At 45.8% G+C, this 17119-nt stretch overlaps 1 protein-coding gene across 1 annotated transcript in view; it reads left to right on the top strand.

The window, feature by feature from the left end:
- ccn6 (cellular communication network factor 6) overlaps window positions 1–17119 on the top strand; it is a 51972-nt gene that overhangs the window by 860 nt on the left and 33993 nt on the right. The gene's annotated exons all lie outside the window — the stretch shown is intronic.

The raw sequence follows: 17119 nt of genomic DNA, 5'->3' as shown, positions 1-17119 counted from the left end.
GCTTTTTCACGTTGAGAAAAAAAACCCCGTAAGTATCGGCATCGGCCGATACTGCAAAGCTGGGTTTGAACAGGTCAGTAGCGAATGTTTGCCAGGGCTTTTCTGGGATGTTGTGACTTATCATTGGCTCTTTGGTGTTTGAGGGTTTATATTCATTACAGATGTGGCATTTTCCAACCAATTCCTCAATCTGCTTGTTCATCCCAGGCCAGAAGATGATGTCACATGCTCTTTGCTTGCACTTTTCCATACCCATATGACCTGCATAGATACGAGATAACATCTCGAGACGCAGCGATGTGGGAATGATAATTGTCTCTCCCTTAAACAGAATGCCGTTGATCAATGAGAGCTCATCTCGATGGTTCCAGTATTTTTTTATTTTTTTATTTTATTATTATTATTTTTTTTAAGAGCTCAGTATTGTTCATTCGGAAATGTCATCATCATTGCTCTTTTATTATTATTATTTTTTATAATTTTTTTTATATATATATATATATTTTTTTTTTGTGCGTGCGTGCGTGTATTTGTTAGCTCACCAGAAAACCTATTAGAAAAAATCTCATACCGTTCACCTAAACCGAACACCAGGAGACCCGAGGGGACCAAAGAAAACCAAGGAAGGTGAAATCCAGCACCGACCAGACACCCCCCACCAGAACTCCTCCCCAGCCCAAGAAACATCCAGACCCCAACAAATCCAAAAAACATAAAATCAGGGAGGCCTCAAGAGACCAAAGGAGAGACCGAGAAAAGGAAGGAAGGACAGACGAAGCCGCGTGCGATCCGCAGACACCAGCCTCCACCGATTCAATAACCTGAGGAGGAAACAGATTGTGTCTGAGTTTCGGTAGATGCTGGTGTGGTGGATCTGGCATGCATGAAAATCGCCACCAAAGAGGGGAGCCGTCGACCCCCGCCGGAACAGAGCAAGCGTAACACCTCAGGGCCCCCCAGGCCGCGGCAGCGCCAAAGGACGACCCCCGGGCCCCGCCAGGGCCACCGGCCGGAGAGCAAACCCAGGAGCAGGAGCGCCCCCCGCCCCAACACGGCCCGCCAACGCAGTAGGACGGGGCACTGCAGGCCCACCAGGCACCCCACCGGCCCCCAACCCCCGCACCCCCCACGACCCCCCGCCCCCCATCCACCCCAACCCAGCCCTAGCCGCCCCCACGTCCCCAATCCCCCAGACACCCCCCACCCCCAGCACCCCCCCACCCCGCAACCACCACCACATCCCCCCCCCCAACAAAGCCGCCCCCCCCCGACCCCACCCCGACCAACCGGCAGCCCCCCAACGCCCGACCCCCTTGCATTGATGTTTCTGTATTAGGCAATTTGTAACTAATGGTTGTGTTTCTATAGTCAGGAACCCGGCTGCTGCCAGCGGGATCGAGCGGATTCACCTCCGATGGGCACCAGGGGTTGATATTCGGATTCACGGCATGCCAGTGGGTTAATTCTGTGGGTGCTGTCCCCCCTGGCTGGGCGTGGGCGGGTCTGCCCCTCTGTTGGCTGCTGGGTGGCGGCTGCGTCTTGGCCGTTCCCTGGGTCTCTTGGGGGGTGCTGCGTTGCGGGGCTTTCCCTGGTGTCGGGGGCGGCGCCGTTCCGGCACCCAGGCACCGGCGCCGAAGAGGGGCCGGACAGCGGAGCGGAGAGGGCAGCCGCGCCCACCCCACCCCCCGCCGTGTGGAAGGACGGAACACCGGGGGCAGTAGGGGGAGATGGGGGCACCGGAGGGCGGCCGACACCCCCGAACCCCAGGCCCAGCGGGGGAAGGCCCCGGTCGTCACCCCAGCGTTCTTTGTGAAAATTAACCCCTGTTACTGAGTCCGCCAGCTCGCCGACTGGCGAACTCTACCCCTAAACCGTGAATGTGACCCCACCCAGTGTATATACAAGTGTGTGTGTGTGGTGCATTAAAATTAGGAGCAGGTGAACCGGAGCCGATGGAAATGATATTCCCACGCTCCGATCCACCCGCCACCCAAGCATGTTACTGAGTGAATGTGGTGCATTAAAAAAAATAGATAGGGCGGGGGGGGGGGGGGGGCACGGACAGGGGACCGCAGCACTGCTCTATACTGCGGCCCCCAACCGATGGCACCCCCACAAGCCCCCCCCCCCCAAGTTGTGTGGTGTATTAAAATTGGAGGGGAGTTGTAGGGTGAAGACGGTGTTTCCACCCTACCCCACCCCCCAAAGTGTGTTATGTGCCCTATATGTCTATAAAAGTGTATTGTGCAAACCTAGTGTAGTGAGTTAAGAGGAGTGACCAGCGGGGCCCTCCCCAACCGGGCGGGGGCAGGAGGCGCACCGGCCCACCAAGCCCCCACCCACCCCACCAGGACCCCGGCGGGCATATGGGACCCGTCCGGCGGGGCTATAGGGCTCGCCCCCCCGGATACTGGGTCCCGCCCGAGGTGCCAGGACGCCCACTGGAGCGGGGCGGGCACGACACCAAACCCCAGCCACCCCCGCCGGCCCCCGTAGCACCGAGACACGGGCCATGGATGGAGCCCCCGGCCCAGGGGAGGGGAAGGAAGGCGTACCGGGGAGGGGGAAGGGGACGACAAGAAGGGCAGGGGGCAGCGGCAAAGACGCAAGGAGAGGGGGAGAGGAGGAGGAAGGGTGACGAGGGAGAGGGGACAGGGAGGCGGAGGACGGGCGGGGAGAGGCGAGGAGGGAGAGGCAGCAAGGGGGAGGAAGGGGGAGGGGAGAGGGAACCACCGGGCACCCCGGCGGCCCACAGGCCCCGAACCGCGTCGCCGGGCCCAGAGCGACGGACCGTGCCGGAACGGCGCCGCCCCCGACACCAGGGAAAGCCCCGCAACGCAGCACCCCCCAAGAGACCCAGGGAACGGCCAAGACGCAGCCGCCACCCAGCAGCCAACAGAGGGGCAGACCCGCCCACGCCCAGCCAGGGGGGACAGCACCCACAGAATTAACCCACTGGCATGCCGTGAATCCGAATATCAACCCCTGGTGCCCATCGGAGGTGAATCCGCTCGATCCCGCTGGCAACAGCCGGGTTCCTGACTATAGAAACACAACCATTAGTTACAAATTGCCTAATACAGAAACATCAATGCAAGTTATAACGCTGCTGTGGCTCTCGCTAACAGGCAGAATTAAAATCCAAGTTTAGGTTAAAAAATTCTATATACGTAGACCATGTTTCTTTAAATTTTGACATTTGGTTTTTATTTGAGGCAGATATTTTTTCCATTAAAATATGATTTATGAGGAGGTTAGACCATTGGTCGATATTCAAAGTTTGTTTATTTTTCCAGTTAACAAGAATTGTTTTTTTTGCGATAGTAAGGGCTACAAGTATAGATTGAAATTGTTTATGTGGTAAGTCAATTGTTGTTAAGTCACCTAGCAAACACAAGTTTGGAGAGAACGGTATCCTACAGTCCAAGACAGCGGAAAGTTTTTCTAAGACTTTAGTCCAGAAACACATAACCGGAGTACATAACCATAAAGCATGAAAATAAGTGTCTGTAGTGTTTTGTAAACACTGGAGACAAATGTCGGAGTCTGAGAGTCCCATTTTCTTCATCATATATTGAGTAATGTATGTTCTGTGAATAATTTTATATTGGATAAGTTGTAAATTTGTGTGGTTTGTCATTTTAAAAACGTTTTCACAAACTTGAATCCAAAAGACAGATTCCGGAGCTATAGACAAGTCTGTTTCCCATTTTGAGATGGGTAAAGACGTTTTATCAGTATATGAAAGTAACTTATATATTTTTGAGAGTTTTTTTGTTGTTGTCGGAGAAAGCTTGGTAATATCTTTAGCTAAAACAGGCGGTTGGAGCGTACCCTGGAGTGTTGGAATTTGTTTCTTTATCATACTTTTAACTTGCAAATAATGTAAAAAGTTTCCGTTTTTTATTTTATATTTTTGGAGCAAGGATGTATATGATATAAACATATTATCTGAGAAGAGATGGTGGAGATGTGTAATTCCTTTCTGCTCCCACACATTCAAATAAAACGATTGGTTGTTAATTTGAAAGTCGGGGTTATGCCATAGGGGAGAAAGCCCGCTGGGCTCCACTTGGGCTTTTGTCATTTCTAGTGCCTTCCACCAGGCAGTCAGGGTGGCGGAAATCATTGGATTTTTAAAGCAGTTATGTCGCTTAATCGATGTTGTAATAAAGAGTAAATCTAGGAGTCTGAGGTTATTACAATCCTTCTGTTCTAGTTCCAGCCAACAGTTAGTATCTCTATTGGGTTGTGCCCATAAAATAATATATTGTAGCTGGTTGGCTATATAATAGTGCATACAATTTGGTGCCTCTAGACCTCCTTTGGATTTATTTTTCTGAAGAGTAGATAGACTAATCTTTGCTTCTTTTTTTTTTCCAGTAAAATTTTGTAACGGCTGAGTCCAACAACTGGAACCAGTTAGCCGTAGGTTTAAATGGAATCATTGAGAAAAAATAGTTTATTTTGGGTAAAACTTTCATTTTAATAGTGGCTATTCGTCCTATTAGAGAAATAGGAAGATTATTCCAGCGCTCCAAGTCACTATAAATGCTATCCAGAAGTGGAGTGAAGTTTAAATTAACTAAATCAGTTAATTTAGGTGAGATTTTTATGCCTAAGTATTTTAAATTACCTATAGGAAATGAGTAGTATGGGTCCTGGCTTGCAGGGTTCCATGAATTTTCTGTAATAGGTAGAAGTGTTGATTTTGTCCAGTTAATAGAATAGTCTGATAACTGTGAGAATTTAGTTATTAAGTTAAATACTTCCCCTAACGAAATAGCAGGCTTTTCTAAATAAAGTAAAATATCATCGGCATATAGATTAATTTTATGTTCTGTTACCCCAGAGTGAATTCCTTGAATCATTCTTTCCTGGCGTATGGCTAATGCAAGCGGTTCAATAAATATTGCAAATAATAAAGGCGACAGTGGGCATCCCTGTCTTGTGCCTCTCTGTAGAGAAAAACTCTTAGATATAATCCCATTAGTAGTAACAGTAGCTTTAGGAGAATCATATAATACTGACACCCAGTGAATAAATGACTTCCCAAAGCCAAATTTATTTAAAACAGCAAAGAGGAAGGACCAGTTAACTTTATCAAAAGCTTTTTCTGCATCCAATGATATAATAACTGCCTTTTTATCATGCCGCTGTGACATACTAATAAGGTTAAAGAGCCTTCTAATATTATTAGTAGAGTGACGCTCTTTAATAAAGCCTGTTTGGTCGCTATGAATGATTGTCGGGATTACTGTTTCTAATCTAGATGTAAAAGCCTTAGTGATAATTTTAATATCAGTGTTAATTAGTGAAATCGGACGGTAACTTGATGGAAGGGTGGGGTCTTTTTCTGGCTTTAATAAAAGTTTAATTTAATTAATAATTATAAAAAATTTGATTAATTTCTTCTGGTGATTGTGTACATTCACCAGTTGTCCCTTTAATAGCCGTTATAAGCGATTTTTCCCGATTACGTTGAAGTTGGTTTGCAAGAAATTTACCTGATTTGTTATTATATTCAAAGTTGTTGTATCTCAATTGTTGTATTATAAACTCTGTCTTTTTAGTTAACATATCGTCTAACTGTATTTTTGTATTTTGTAAGTCAGTCCATATTTGGTTATTTGGGTTTATTGCGTACTCATCCGTCAGTTGTTTAATTTTATCTTCCAAGTCTTTTTCTAATTTTTGATCCTGTTTCTTTTTATAAGATGAATATGATATAATTTTACCTCTAATTACTGCTTTCCCAGCTTCCCAGAGAAGAGCTGGAGATAGGTCTGGAGAGTCATTTATTTCCAAAAAGTCTGCCCATTCTTTTCTTATAATTTTGTCAAATTCTGCGTCGTTTAGTAGTGAGATGTTAAAACGCCATGTAGGTGGTGGTTTAAAGGTATAATCAACTTGTAGGGAAAGGGAGACTGGTGCATGGTCGCTAATAATAATAGGATGTATTTTTGTAACGGTTTTATCAGCAATAGAATTATTTGTAAGAAAAAAATCAATTATTGAAAAGGACCGGTGCACAGCGGAAAAGAAGGTAAATTCCTTCTTATTTGGGTTTTTAAGTCTCCAGCTGTCGACGAGGCCAAAGTCATCCATATATTCCCCTATTACTTTTGTAGATTGTGATCGCCTTATACATGTTGTTTTATTAGAACGATCTATTAATGGATTTAAGGTTGTGTTAAAGTCTCCTCCAATAATAATAGTAGAGTTCGCTGCTAATTCAAACAGCTTAGAGAAAAATTCATGGAAAAAAGCCGGATCATCATTATTAGGGGCATATAAATTACCGAATGTATATATTTTATTAAATATAGTCACCTGAATAATAATGTATCGGCCCTCTTGGTCTGTTATTGTATTATTTAGAGTAAAGAGTAAATTCTTATGTATGAGTATACAGACTCCCCTTTGTCTACTGTTATAAGGGGCAGAGTACGCTTGGCTAAATTTTTTATCAATAAGTAATTTTTCTTCAGATTTTTGTAGGTGGGTTTCTTGTAGGAGGCAAATATCTGCTTTTAATTTTAAGAGATGGTCTAAAGTTTTTATTCTTTTTGCCTGTGAGCGAGCGCCACAAACATTCCAGGAAACCAGAACTAATTTATGCATACAAATAATATAAACTCGGTCCTATGAATATATCTGTATAGGCCATTTGCCACCACTGGCATGTTATAGGATAGAATCAAAGTGGTTAGGTGATTTATATAGTTTGTATAAAATATGAGGTAACGTATAAGGTAACGTGTAAGGTAACGTGTAAGGTAACGTGTAAGGTAACGTGTAAGGTAACGTGTAAGTAAATAAAACAGTGCAAAAACGAGTAGGGAGGTGAAAGTGAAGGGAATTAACAGGGGATTAAACATAACAATACACCAGTAACCCAAGCGAGATTTTTTTTTAATTTAAATATACTTTAGATATAGTTGTGTATTAATATTATATTTATAATATAGCCTAAACATAATAAGTATTCATATTTTTGGTTTTATAACCACATATACAGTATATGTATACACCCAGTAATCAAACTAAGTTTAGTTCCACCAATGCTAATTAGAACAGCCAGGGAGTGGAATTGGGGTTCCGGAATAGTTGGCCATCGATATATAACTTATCAACGGCTATCATAGTCCGTTTACCCTCCTGCCTATTTTGTTTCATTATAGGAAACAGTACCTTTCGCCGCTCATTGATCTCTCTCGGGAATTGATCATTCATTCCAAATGAGGTCCCTTTAAGCTCCCGTCCTTTACTTTTAACAAATAATTTCTGTTTAAAATGCTCAAACTTGGCAATAATAGGACGGGGTTTGTTGCCTCTACGGGCTCCAAGCCGATGTACCCGGTCAAAAGAGATGTTATTTACCGTCTCCTGAGGAATTTTTAATGAATTCGTTATAATTTTTTTTATCTCAACCTCTGGGTTATCAGAGGTATTCTCAGATATACCTGAGAATATTAAATTCTCCCGCATACTACGGGATTGGACATCTAAAACTGTTTCTTTTAGCGTTTTATTCTCTTTTTTCATAGTTTCCAGCTCGGCTGAAACAGCCGTGAGTGTAGAATGTAGCTCGGCATTTTCCTGTTTAAGGACACTTACCTGCTGACTGACGAATTCCAGGCTTACCTTTAATTCTTTGACGTCCTCGAGGATGAGGCCGAGGACGTCAAGTTTTTTATTTATGGACTCCAGCACACTGACCGAAACGTCCGTAGTGGTTAGGTCATCCGTGTCCGTCGCTGAGTCGTTTTTCCTCTTCTTCGAAGAAGGTTTCTTCGACGGTTTCTCGACGGAAGGATCCTCCATCGCGCAGCTGTAAAAATATCCGTCGATGAAACGTTCAAGGTCCTCCACGTTGGGTGGTATTTCAGATCTGCCGGATGAAAGAGAGAAGAGAAAAGCCAAGATATATGATGGTTAAATTTGTATTAGTTTAGTATAATAGAGCTAGTTCTATCTTAGCAGCAGGGCGCCGCCATGTTAGGGTTTCTGGTCTCGCTGTAGGTCTCGCGATAGTCACAGCATCTCGTGAGCGACTTCCTCTCCTCGTGAGCGACTTCCTCCTTCGTGCTGTATTCTGCTAGGGATTGTGGGCATAGTCTCCTCTTTTCAGGCCATCCTGATTGAAATATTTTTTTTATGGATCTGAAGTCAGCATCCTTTTCAGTCTCCATCCTTATGTTTTCAAGTCTAGTGCAACTGATAGGCAAGTTGCTATACACAGTGTGCACTTGCATGTCTATAACCACTCAGGCTGGTGTCCTGGTCAGGCAGCGACTTTCTGGAGAGGGTATCGGCGAATGTCCTTGCCTGGTCTGTAAATGATGGTAAAGTCATGTCTCTGTAGCTATTCTCTGCAACCTCGGAGGTTCTGCTGCAAGTGGTTTTCTCAATATGGACTGAAGTGGCTTGTGGTCACTTTCCACTGTGATGTGTCGACCATTTATGTACTGGTGGAAACACTTGCATCCCAAAAGAATAGCGTAAAGCTCCTTTTCAATTTGGGCATAATTGGTTTCACACTCAGTCAGTGATCTAGATGTATAGCCGATGACTTTTTTTCTTGCAACAGGACTAGACCTAATCCATGTTGTGATGCATCCACTTGAAGCCTAAGTTTCTTGCTTGGGTCGAAGTACCTCAGTACTGGACCAGGTTTCTGAGTAAGCAGCTTTTATTTTCTTGAATGCTTCATCATGCTGTGCATCCCATCTGAACTCACTTGATTCTTTTAGCAGGTGATGCATTCATTTCTGACAATCGTGGGGCAAATTTGATTGTTTCCAGCTCACTTTTGTCTTTTGGCTGCAATCTTGGCTGGATCCAGTTTGATCCCATCTTTGTTGATTCGATGCCTAAAGTAGCTGACTTCTGAGGCACATATTGTACTCTTTTTCAGGGTTCAGATTTACACCACGCTCTCTGGAGTGTTGCAGCATTGCACAGAGGTTGGCATCATGTTCTTCTTTAGTCTTGCCATAGATGAGGATATCGTTAACTATTGTCGTAACACCTTGTAAACCTTTGTAAGTCTCATTAACTTTCTGCTTTCTTGAGCAGAGACCAGTCCAAAAGATAAGCGAAGGAATCTGTATCGTCCAAATACAGTGTTGACAGTTGTCAGCTTTGATGACTCGTTGGAGAGCGTGATGGCCCAGTAGCCTGACCTGGCATCCATTACACTGAAGAAAGAAACTCCGGCCAACTTGGATATGGTATTCTCGAGAGTTGGTAAGGGGTAGTGTGGGCGTTTGACGACTTTATTCAAGTCTCGTAGATCAAGGCAAACTCTAAAACCTTCCTGTGCGTGGTTTTTCAGCTGACACCATCAAATTAACCCATTCGGTTAGTTCAGTGACTTTGGTGATGATTTCTTGCTTTTCCATGGTATTTAATTCCTCCTTGAGGCGGTCACGGAGAGCCAAAGGAATGCGCCTAAGTGGGCGAACCATAGGTACTGTATTTATGTTAATGTGAATTGTGCACTCTCCGGGGAACAGTCCGATTCCTGTAAATACATCTGCGAACTCCTCCATAATTTACATCTCAGGTGAGCTGTGTATAGACTGTATGAGCTTAATGAGTCCAAAATCCAGACATGCCTTTAGTCCTAAAACAGGAGAAGCCAGTGTGTCAACGATGTAGACCTTTAATGTCATTTGAATGTCTTTGTACTGGCATTTGATGTTGCATCTTCCTCTGGCGGATAACTTCTCACCCCCATAGCCATAAAGAGGGCGTGTTGTTGGTTTTGTTGTGTCGTATATCCCCAGACGTTTGAAAACAGTGGGAACGACATTCGCGGTTGCTCCAGTGTAGAGCTTAAATGTGACTATAGTTTTGTTTGGTCCAACCAACAAATCTGCAAATGCTTGTTCAGTCTCTTTTTTGTCACTGTTGTCTTGTGTTATTGCATCAATAAACAATTCTTCATCATCTGTCTTGCTGTGTGAGTCCGCTTCACTTACGGTGTGTACTCCAGTATTTAGTTTGGAGCGACAAACTTTCGCAAAATGATTCCATTTGCTGCATATTTTGCACTGTTTACCTTTTGATGGACAGCTGTCTTTTGTTCTAAGAGGCTTGTTACCACTGGAGCCACATGTTTTTTTATGCTCTCTGTCACCATCAGGTCTGTGATTGTTCTCCCTGTTTCCTTTTGGCCAGTCGTGGCGCATTTTCCAAGTTGTCTTCTTTGAAAAATTACAGCTGATGGTTTGAACAGTCTGCTTGTGCTGGCCGCTGCTGCCACAAGTTTTTATCTTTAGCTGTGCTTGTGCCATATCATGGGACCTGACATTGTCTATAGCTTTATTCAATGTCAATTCTGTGCCGACATTCAGTAGCTTTTCTCTCACTATAGGTGAATGAATTCCAAACACTCGATCTCTCACCATTTCGTCACTGTTTGCATAATTGCAGTCCTTCACAAGCAGTCTCAAGTGAGTCAAAAACTGTTCAAATGGCTCGCTAGCTACTTGGACTTTTTCATGGAATTCATAACGAACAAATATAATGTTTGACTTCGGCATAACATGTTTCGTAGCGCTCGTAGTACATTTTCAGTATCTTTTTTTTCGTCGTCCTTAAGTGTCCATGTGTTGTATATATCTCGGCCTCTCTCGCCAATCCAAAGAAGAAGGTAGCTGCACTTTTCGTCTTCACCTTTCCTCTTAAACGGACCAGAAAACATCAAATCCACGTGGAACTTGAACTTTTGCCATCCTTCGGGCAAGTTGCCAGAAATATGTTGTATTCCAATCCATTCAAGGTGACGGGAATTCAGCGGCATCCATCTTGTTGCGAATTGAGTATCTCCTTTCACTCTGACACCATGTCTTGTTTCATATGTTGTGTAGCAACTTAATCGAACACACGACGTGCTGTTAACTGCTGCGTTTTATTTAGCTTGATGTAGGACAAGAACAACAATTTGCATACAAGTAAAAAAAAAAAAACACAACGTATGCGCAAATAACAAACATGCGCACTTCAAGGATTACTCAGAAAACAATATTCTCTCAGAATATTACAGTAGCCACAGCTGCCCTGTGGCAGGCTGACGGAAGCGTGGCTGCCTGTGTGCGTGTACGACCCTTCCGACCACCAACAAACATTCGCACCTTACAGACACCAGTGTGAGTGACACTGGAGGCAATGTGTGTGTAGTGTCTTGCCCAAGAACACAACGACACATGACTCGGGGGAGAGCAGGGATCGAACAGCCAACCTTCCGGTTACTGGACGACCGTGTCTTCACCTTGAGCCACAGCCGCTACAAGACATAGATTTTTACATTAATCTAACATATACTGCAGCAAGTCTTTGTCATTTCGTCCCAGATATGTCCAGGGCTGAGTGACTGAAAAAGTCACATTTGTATGCATCTTCCTTTGCACTCTTTACACAATCATGAGAAGAATCAATAACCGAATGCCTCTGACATGAATATATTCAAGATATAGCTCCCCGGTTGGTAACGAAAGTAACGCTGTTGTAGCACTCGACACAGGGTTAGGCAAGTGGAGATATCCAGTACTTGCATGCAGCACCACTGGTGGTCATGAAGGGATGATGTAGACCTCTTCTGGGTGAACTACTATAATAGTCCCTCTGTTGAATAATTCGGGTGCATTGGGAAATGCCAAAGGTACAATATAAACCTGTGCATATGACATGGTGAGATAAGTAACTCCCATCATGCATTGTGTCTTGTTTCCGTTGCCCCACCCACTTCATAGTTGAGTCAATACAGCAAGATTCAAGTTTGTAATAAGGCCGTATATACCGGAGTCTCTGGGATTATACAAGTAAATAATTCTTGTTAAAGATCAAATCCGCAGTGTTTTATGTTTTGAACAAAAGAAAATTAAATTGATTATGCCCATGTAAAACTACAAATGAACCCTTTAATGACCACCATATCTGTTTGGCACACTAACTTTAGAATGTTTTATTTTCAGATATTTGTTTAGAAGTGAATTTCAACTCATTAAACTTTCTCTTATACTTGTACATATGTTATGCGCAAAAAGAACAGTTAAAGGCTAGTTTTATTGGGGGGGGGGGGGGGTGGTGGTTATGCACTAGAAGTAGGGCTCCCAGCAAGATGCAAATTTTTTTTTGTTATTTTTTCCAAAGGCTGGAATGTTTGTTGTCATATTGTAGTTTATGAATGTCTATTGAACATAACCAAGTAACTTTTTGAAGAAAAATAAAAAAATAAAGGGATGCATTAATTTTTGGGCGGGCCTGCCGTGCCCGTTCCGCTGCGTAGGGCTGGGGGCGCGGGCCGTGTTGGGGTGGGGGCGCTCCTGGCTCCTGGGTTTGCACTCCAGCCGGTGGCCCCTGCGGGGCCCGGGGGTTGTGCCTTGGTGCTGCCGTGGCCTGGGGGGCCCTGGGGGGTTGTGCTTGCTTTGTCCTGGCCGGGGTCGACGGCTCCCCTCTTTGGTGGAGGTTTTCATGCATGCCAGATCCACCATACCAGCATCTATCGAAATTCAAACACAATCTGCTTCTTTCTCTGTTCGTTGAATCGGTGGAGGCGGATGTCTGTGGATCTCACTCTGCTTCATCTATCTTTCCTTCCTTTCCTCAGTCTCTCCTTTGGTCTCTTGAGGTCTCCCTAATTTGTTGGAATTTAGATGTTTCTGGGGTTGTTGAAAGATTCTGGTTGGTAACCGGGTGGGTAGTAGGTGATGTCTGGTCGGTGCTGGATTTCACTTTCCTTTCTTTGATCCTTCCTTGGATCTCCTGACAACCTCACGACTCTAGCTGGATTCTGAAGTATTCGGTTTAGGTGAACGGTATGGGATTTTTAATAGGTTTTAGGTGAATTAATGAGTACACACTCACACGCACGCACACACACTCACGCACATACAACATAAAAAATAAATAAAAAAGAGACCAATGATGATGACATCGAATCGGTAAAATTACCGAATGAACAATACTGAGCTCTCTCAGAAAAAAAAAGAAGAAGCTAGGTTGCAGAATCACGTAGAGTTGAGCATGTATTTGCCAACTGGCATAAGTGTACAGTATAATTTGTCTTGGTAAGGTAGTGAACTGATTCTAATGTGCAATGCCATTTGTGCTGCAGACAGTATTTGAGGCAGTAATATATACTAATGTGAAATTTAAAAGTTTTTACATTATACACATAATACACCTGTTTGCAGCCTGTCATGGAACTTTAATTCACCATGTGCTATAATATTACTCTGCTGTCTGCAACCTGATTGACAACTTGAGTTTTTTTTTCTTTTTTATGTTTGCAGGCAAGGTTTTTTGGGGGAAAAAGTAAAAAGTGTAGATTGCAACAGTTAATTTGTACCCCTAAAAAATTTTTTGAAAGAAAAGTGAAAAGCCGGCTTGAATTTTCAGTGCATGTCAGCAACCTGGAGGACATCTGCCTGGCCGTACATCATTTCTTGTCCTGGTAAATTCCTGGCTTGCAATGTCCATTTCACTGACTGAATCTATCCCTTGTGCGCTTTCCTAATGAAATAGAAACGCACAATTAATACTTAATTAGTACTACTAGTTACTGTAAGCAAAATGTCTTACTGACACAGGTGAACACTGAATGAGGGTTGCTGCTTGGTAGCATGATGATGAGCTCAAACTTCAACATGTCCATCCACAACAGTTGTAAATTAAAACACATGCAGAATTTTTTTTCACAGATTAGTATTAGATGATATGTCTGTGATGTCTGCATACATTTGCATTTAATCTTCAATAGATGGCTTCTTAATATTTATTCAGGTGCATTTTTTTAAAATTTGCAATACATTTTATTTCAATCATTATTGGAGTACATTTTATGTTCTTATACCTAAGCACAGTGTGTATATAGTTAAACGGCATATTACAGTGGATTACAATAATGTCATCTATCCATTTTACAAGCAGCTTATTACTTGATTTGGCTAAATTGTTTTTATGAATACATGGGGTCCATATACTGTAGGTGGGAAGTAAAGGTTTTTTTTGTTTGTAGGTAGGTAGAGGCTTTAGCTTTGGCATCAGTTATTGCTTTATGTAACAAATAGTGCTGATCATAATTGTTATTAATCCTCTATCTTTTTACAAATAATTAGGTTAGGCTACGTTCACACTGCAGGGCATGATGCCCAATTCAGATTTTTTGTTAAATCTGATCTATTTATGTACCGCTCGCATTACATAAACAAATGCGACTTCTTTTTTTTTTTTCTTTTTTTTTTAAAGAGCTCAGTATTGTTCATTCGGAAATGTCATCATATTTTTATATATATATATATATATTTTTGTATGTGGGTGAGTATGTGTATGTGTGTGCGTGCGTGCGTGCGTGCGTGCGTGCGTGCGTGTATTTGTTAGCTCACCAAAAACCTATTAGAAAAAAATCCCATACCGTTCACCTAAACCGAACACCGCCGTCAGGAGACCCGAGGGGACCAAAGAAAACCAAGGAAGGTGAAATCCAGCACCGACCAGACACCACCCACCGGGCCACCCACCAGAATTCTTCCCCAACCCAAGAAACATCTAAATTCCAACAAATCCAAAAAAAAATTAAAAATCAGGGAGACCTCAAGAGACCGAAGGAAGGACAGACGAAGCCGAGTGAGATCCACAGACACCAGCCTCCACCGATTCAATGACCTGAGGAGGAAGCAGATTGTGTCTGAGTTTCGGTAGATGCTAGTGTGGTGGATCTGGCATGCATGAAAATCTCCACCAAAGAGGGGAGCCGTCGACCCCCGCCAGGACAGAGCAAGCGCAACACCTCAGGGCCCCCCAGGCCGCGGCAGCGCCAAAGGACGACCCCCGGGCCCCCGCCAGGGCCACCGGCCGGAGAGCAAACCCAGGAGCAGGAGCGCCCCCCACCCCAACACGGCCCGCGCCCCCGACCCAACGCAGCAGGACGGGGCACTTCAGGCCGGCCAGGCACCCCACCGGCCCCCAACCCCCGCACCCTCCACGACCCCCCCGCCCCCCATCCACCCCCGCCATCCACCCCAACCCAGCCCAGCCGCCCCCAAGTCCCCAATCCCCCAGACACCCCCCCACCCCGCAACCCCCCCCCCCCAAAAAAGCCGCCCAACCCCCGACCCCCAGCCCCCGGGGACCACCCGCACCCAGGCACCGGCGCCGACGAGGGGCCGGACAGCGGAGCGGAGAGGGCAGCCGCGCCCACCCCACCCCCCGCCGCGTGGAGGGACGGAACACCGGGGGCAGAAAGGGAGATGGGGGCACTGGAGGACAGCCGACACCCCCGAACCCCAGGCCCAGCGGGGGAAGACCCCGGTCGTCACCCCAGCGTTCTTTGTGAAAGTTAACCCCTGTTACTGAGTCCGCCAGCTCGCCGACTGGCGAACTCTACCCCTAAACCGTGAATGTGACCCCACCCAGTGTATACATAAGTGTGTGTGTGTGTGGGGTGCATTAAAATTAGGAGCAGGTGAACCGGAGCCGAGGGAAATGATATTCCCACGCTCCGATCCACCCGCCTCCCAAGCATGTTACTGAGTGTATGTGGTGCATTAAAAAAAAATAGATAGGGGGGGGGGGGGCACGGACAGGGGACCGCAGCACTGCTCTATACCGCGGTCCCCAACCGATGGCACCCCCACAAGCCCCCCCCCCCCAGTTGTGTGGTGAATTAAAATTGGAGGGGAGTTGTAGGGTGAAGACGGTGTTTCCACCCTACCCCACCCCCCAAAGTGTGTTATGTGCCCTATATGTCTATAAAAGTGTATTGTGCAAACCGAGTGTAGTGAGTTAAGAGGAGCGACCAGCGGGGCCCTCCCCAACCGGGCGGGGGCAGGAGGCGCACCCACCCACCAAGCCCCCACCCACCCCACCGGGACCCCGGCGGGCATATGGGACCAGCCCGGCAGAGCGATAGGGCTCGCCCCCCTGATACTGGGTCCCGCCCGAGGTGCCAGGACGCCCACCGGAGCGGGGCGGGCACGACATCAAACCCCAGCCACCCCCGCCGGCCCCCGGAGCACCGAGGCCCGGGCCATGGATGGAGCCCCCGGCCCAGGGGAGGGGAAGGAAGGCGTACCGGGGAGGGGGGAAGGAGACGACAAGAAGGGCAGGGGGCAGCGGCAGGGCCGCAGAGAGAGGGGGAGAGGAGGAGGAAGGGTGACGAGGGAGAAGGGACAGGGAGGCGGAGGACGGGCGGGGAGAGGGGAGGAGGGAGAGGCAGCAAGGAGGAGGAAGGGGGAGGGGAGAGGGAACCACCGGGCACCCCGGCGGCCCAGAGGCCCCGAACCGCGTCGCCGGGCCCAGAGCGACGGACCGCGCCGGAACGGCGCCGCCCCAGACACCAGGGAAAGCCCCGCAACGCAGCACCCCCCAAGAGACCCAGGGAACAGCCAAGACGCAGCCGCCACCCAGCAGCCAACAGAGGGGCAGACCCGCCCACGCCCAGCCAGGGGGGACAGCACCCACAGAATTAACCCACTGGCATGCCGTGAATCCGAATATCAACCCCTGGTGCCCACCGGAGGCGAATCCGCTCGATCCCGCTGGCAGCAGCCGGGTTCCTGACTATAAAAACACAACCATTAGTTACAAATTGCCAAATACAGAAACATCAATGCAAGTTATCACGCTGCTGTGGCTCTCGCTAACAGGCAGAATTAAGTAACCATGTTTAGGTTAAAAAATTCTATATACGTAGACCATGTTTCTTTATTGGGTTCTATTGGGTTGTGCCCATAAAATAATATATTGTAGCTGGTTGGCTATATAATAGTGCATAAAATTTGGTGCCTCTAGACCTCCTTTGGATTTATTTTTCTGAAGAGTAGATAGACTAATCTTTGCTTTTTTTTTATTCCAGTAAAATTTTGTAACGGCTGAGTCCAACAACTGGAACCAGTTAGCCGTAGGTTTAAATGGAATCATTGAGAAAAAATAGTTTATTTTGGGTAAAACTTTCATTTTAATAGTGGCTATTCGTCCTATTAGAGAAATAGGAAGATTATTCCAGCGCTCCAAGTCACTATAAATGCTATCCAGAAGTGGAGTAAAGTTTAAATGAATTAAATCAGTTAATTTAGGTGAGATTTTTATGTCTAAGTATTTAAAATGA

The sequence above is a fragment of the Leptonotus elevatus genome, chromosome 14 (assembly GCF_054856555.1).
Source record: "Leptonotus elevatus isolate MCC_2025b chromosome 14, RoL_Lele_1.0, whole genome shotgun sequence".
Taxonomy (NCBI): Eukaryota; Metazoa; Chordata; class Actinopteri; order Syngnathiformes; family Syngnathidae; genus Leptonotus; species Leptonotus elevatus.
The sequence above is the reverse complement of the archived record's forward strand: the minus strand, read 5'-3'. Positions and strand labels throughout refer to the sequence as shown.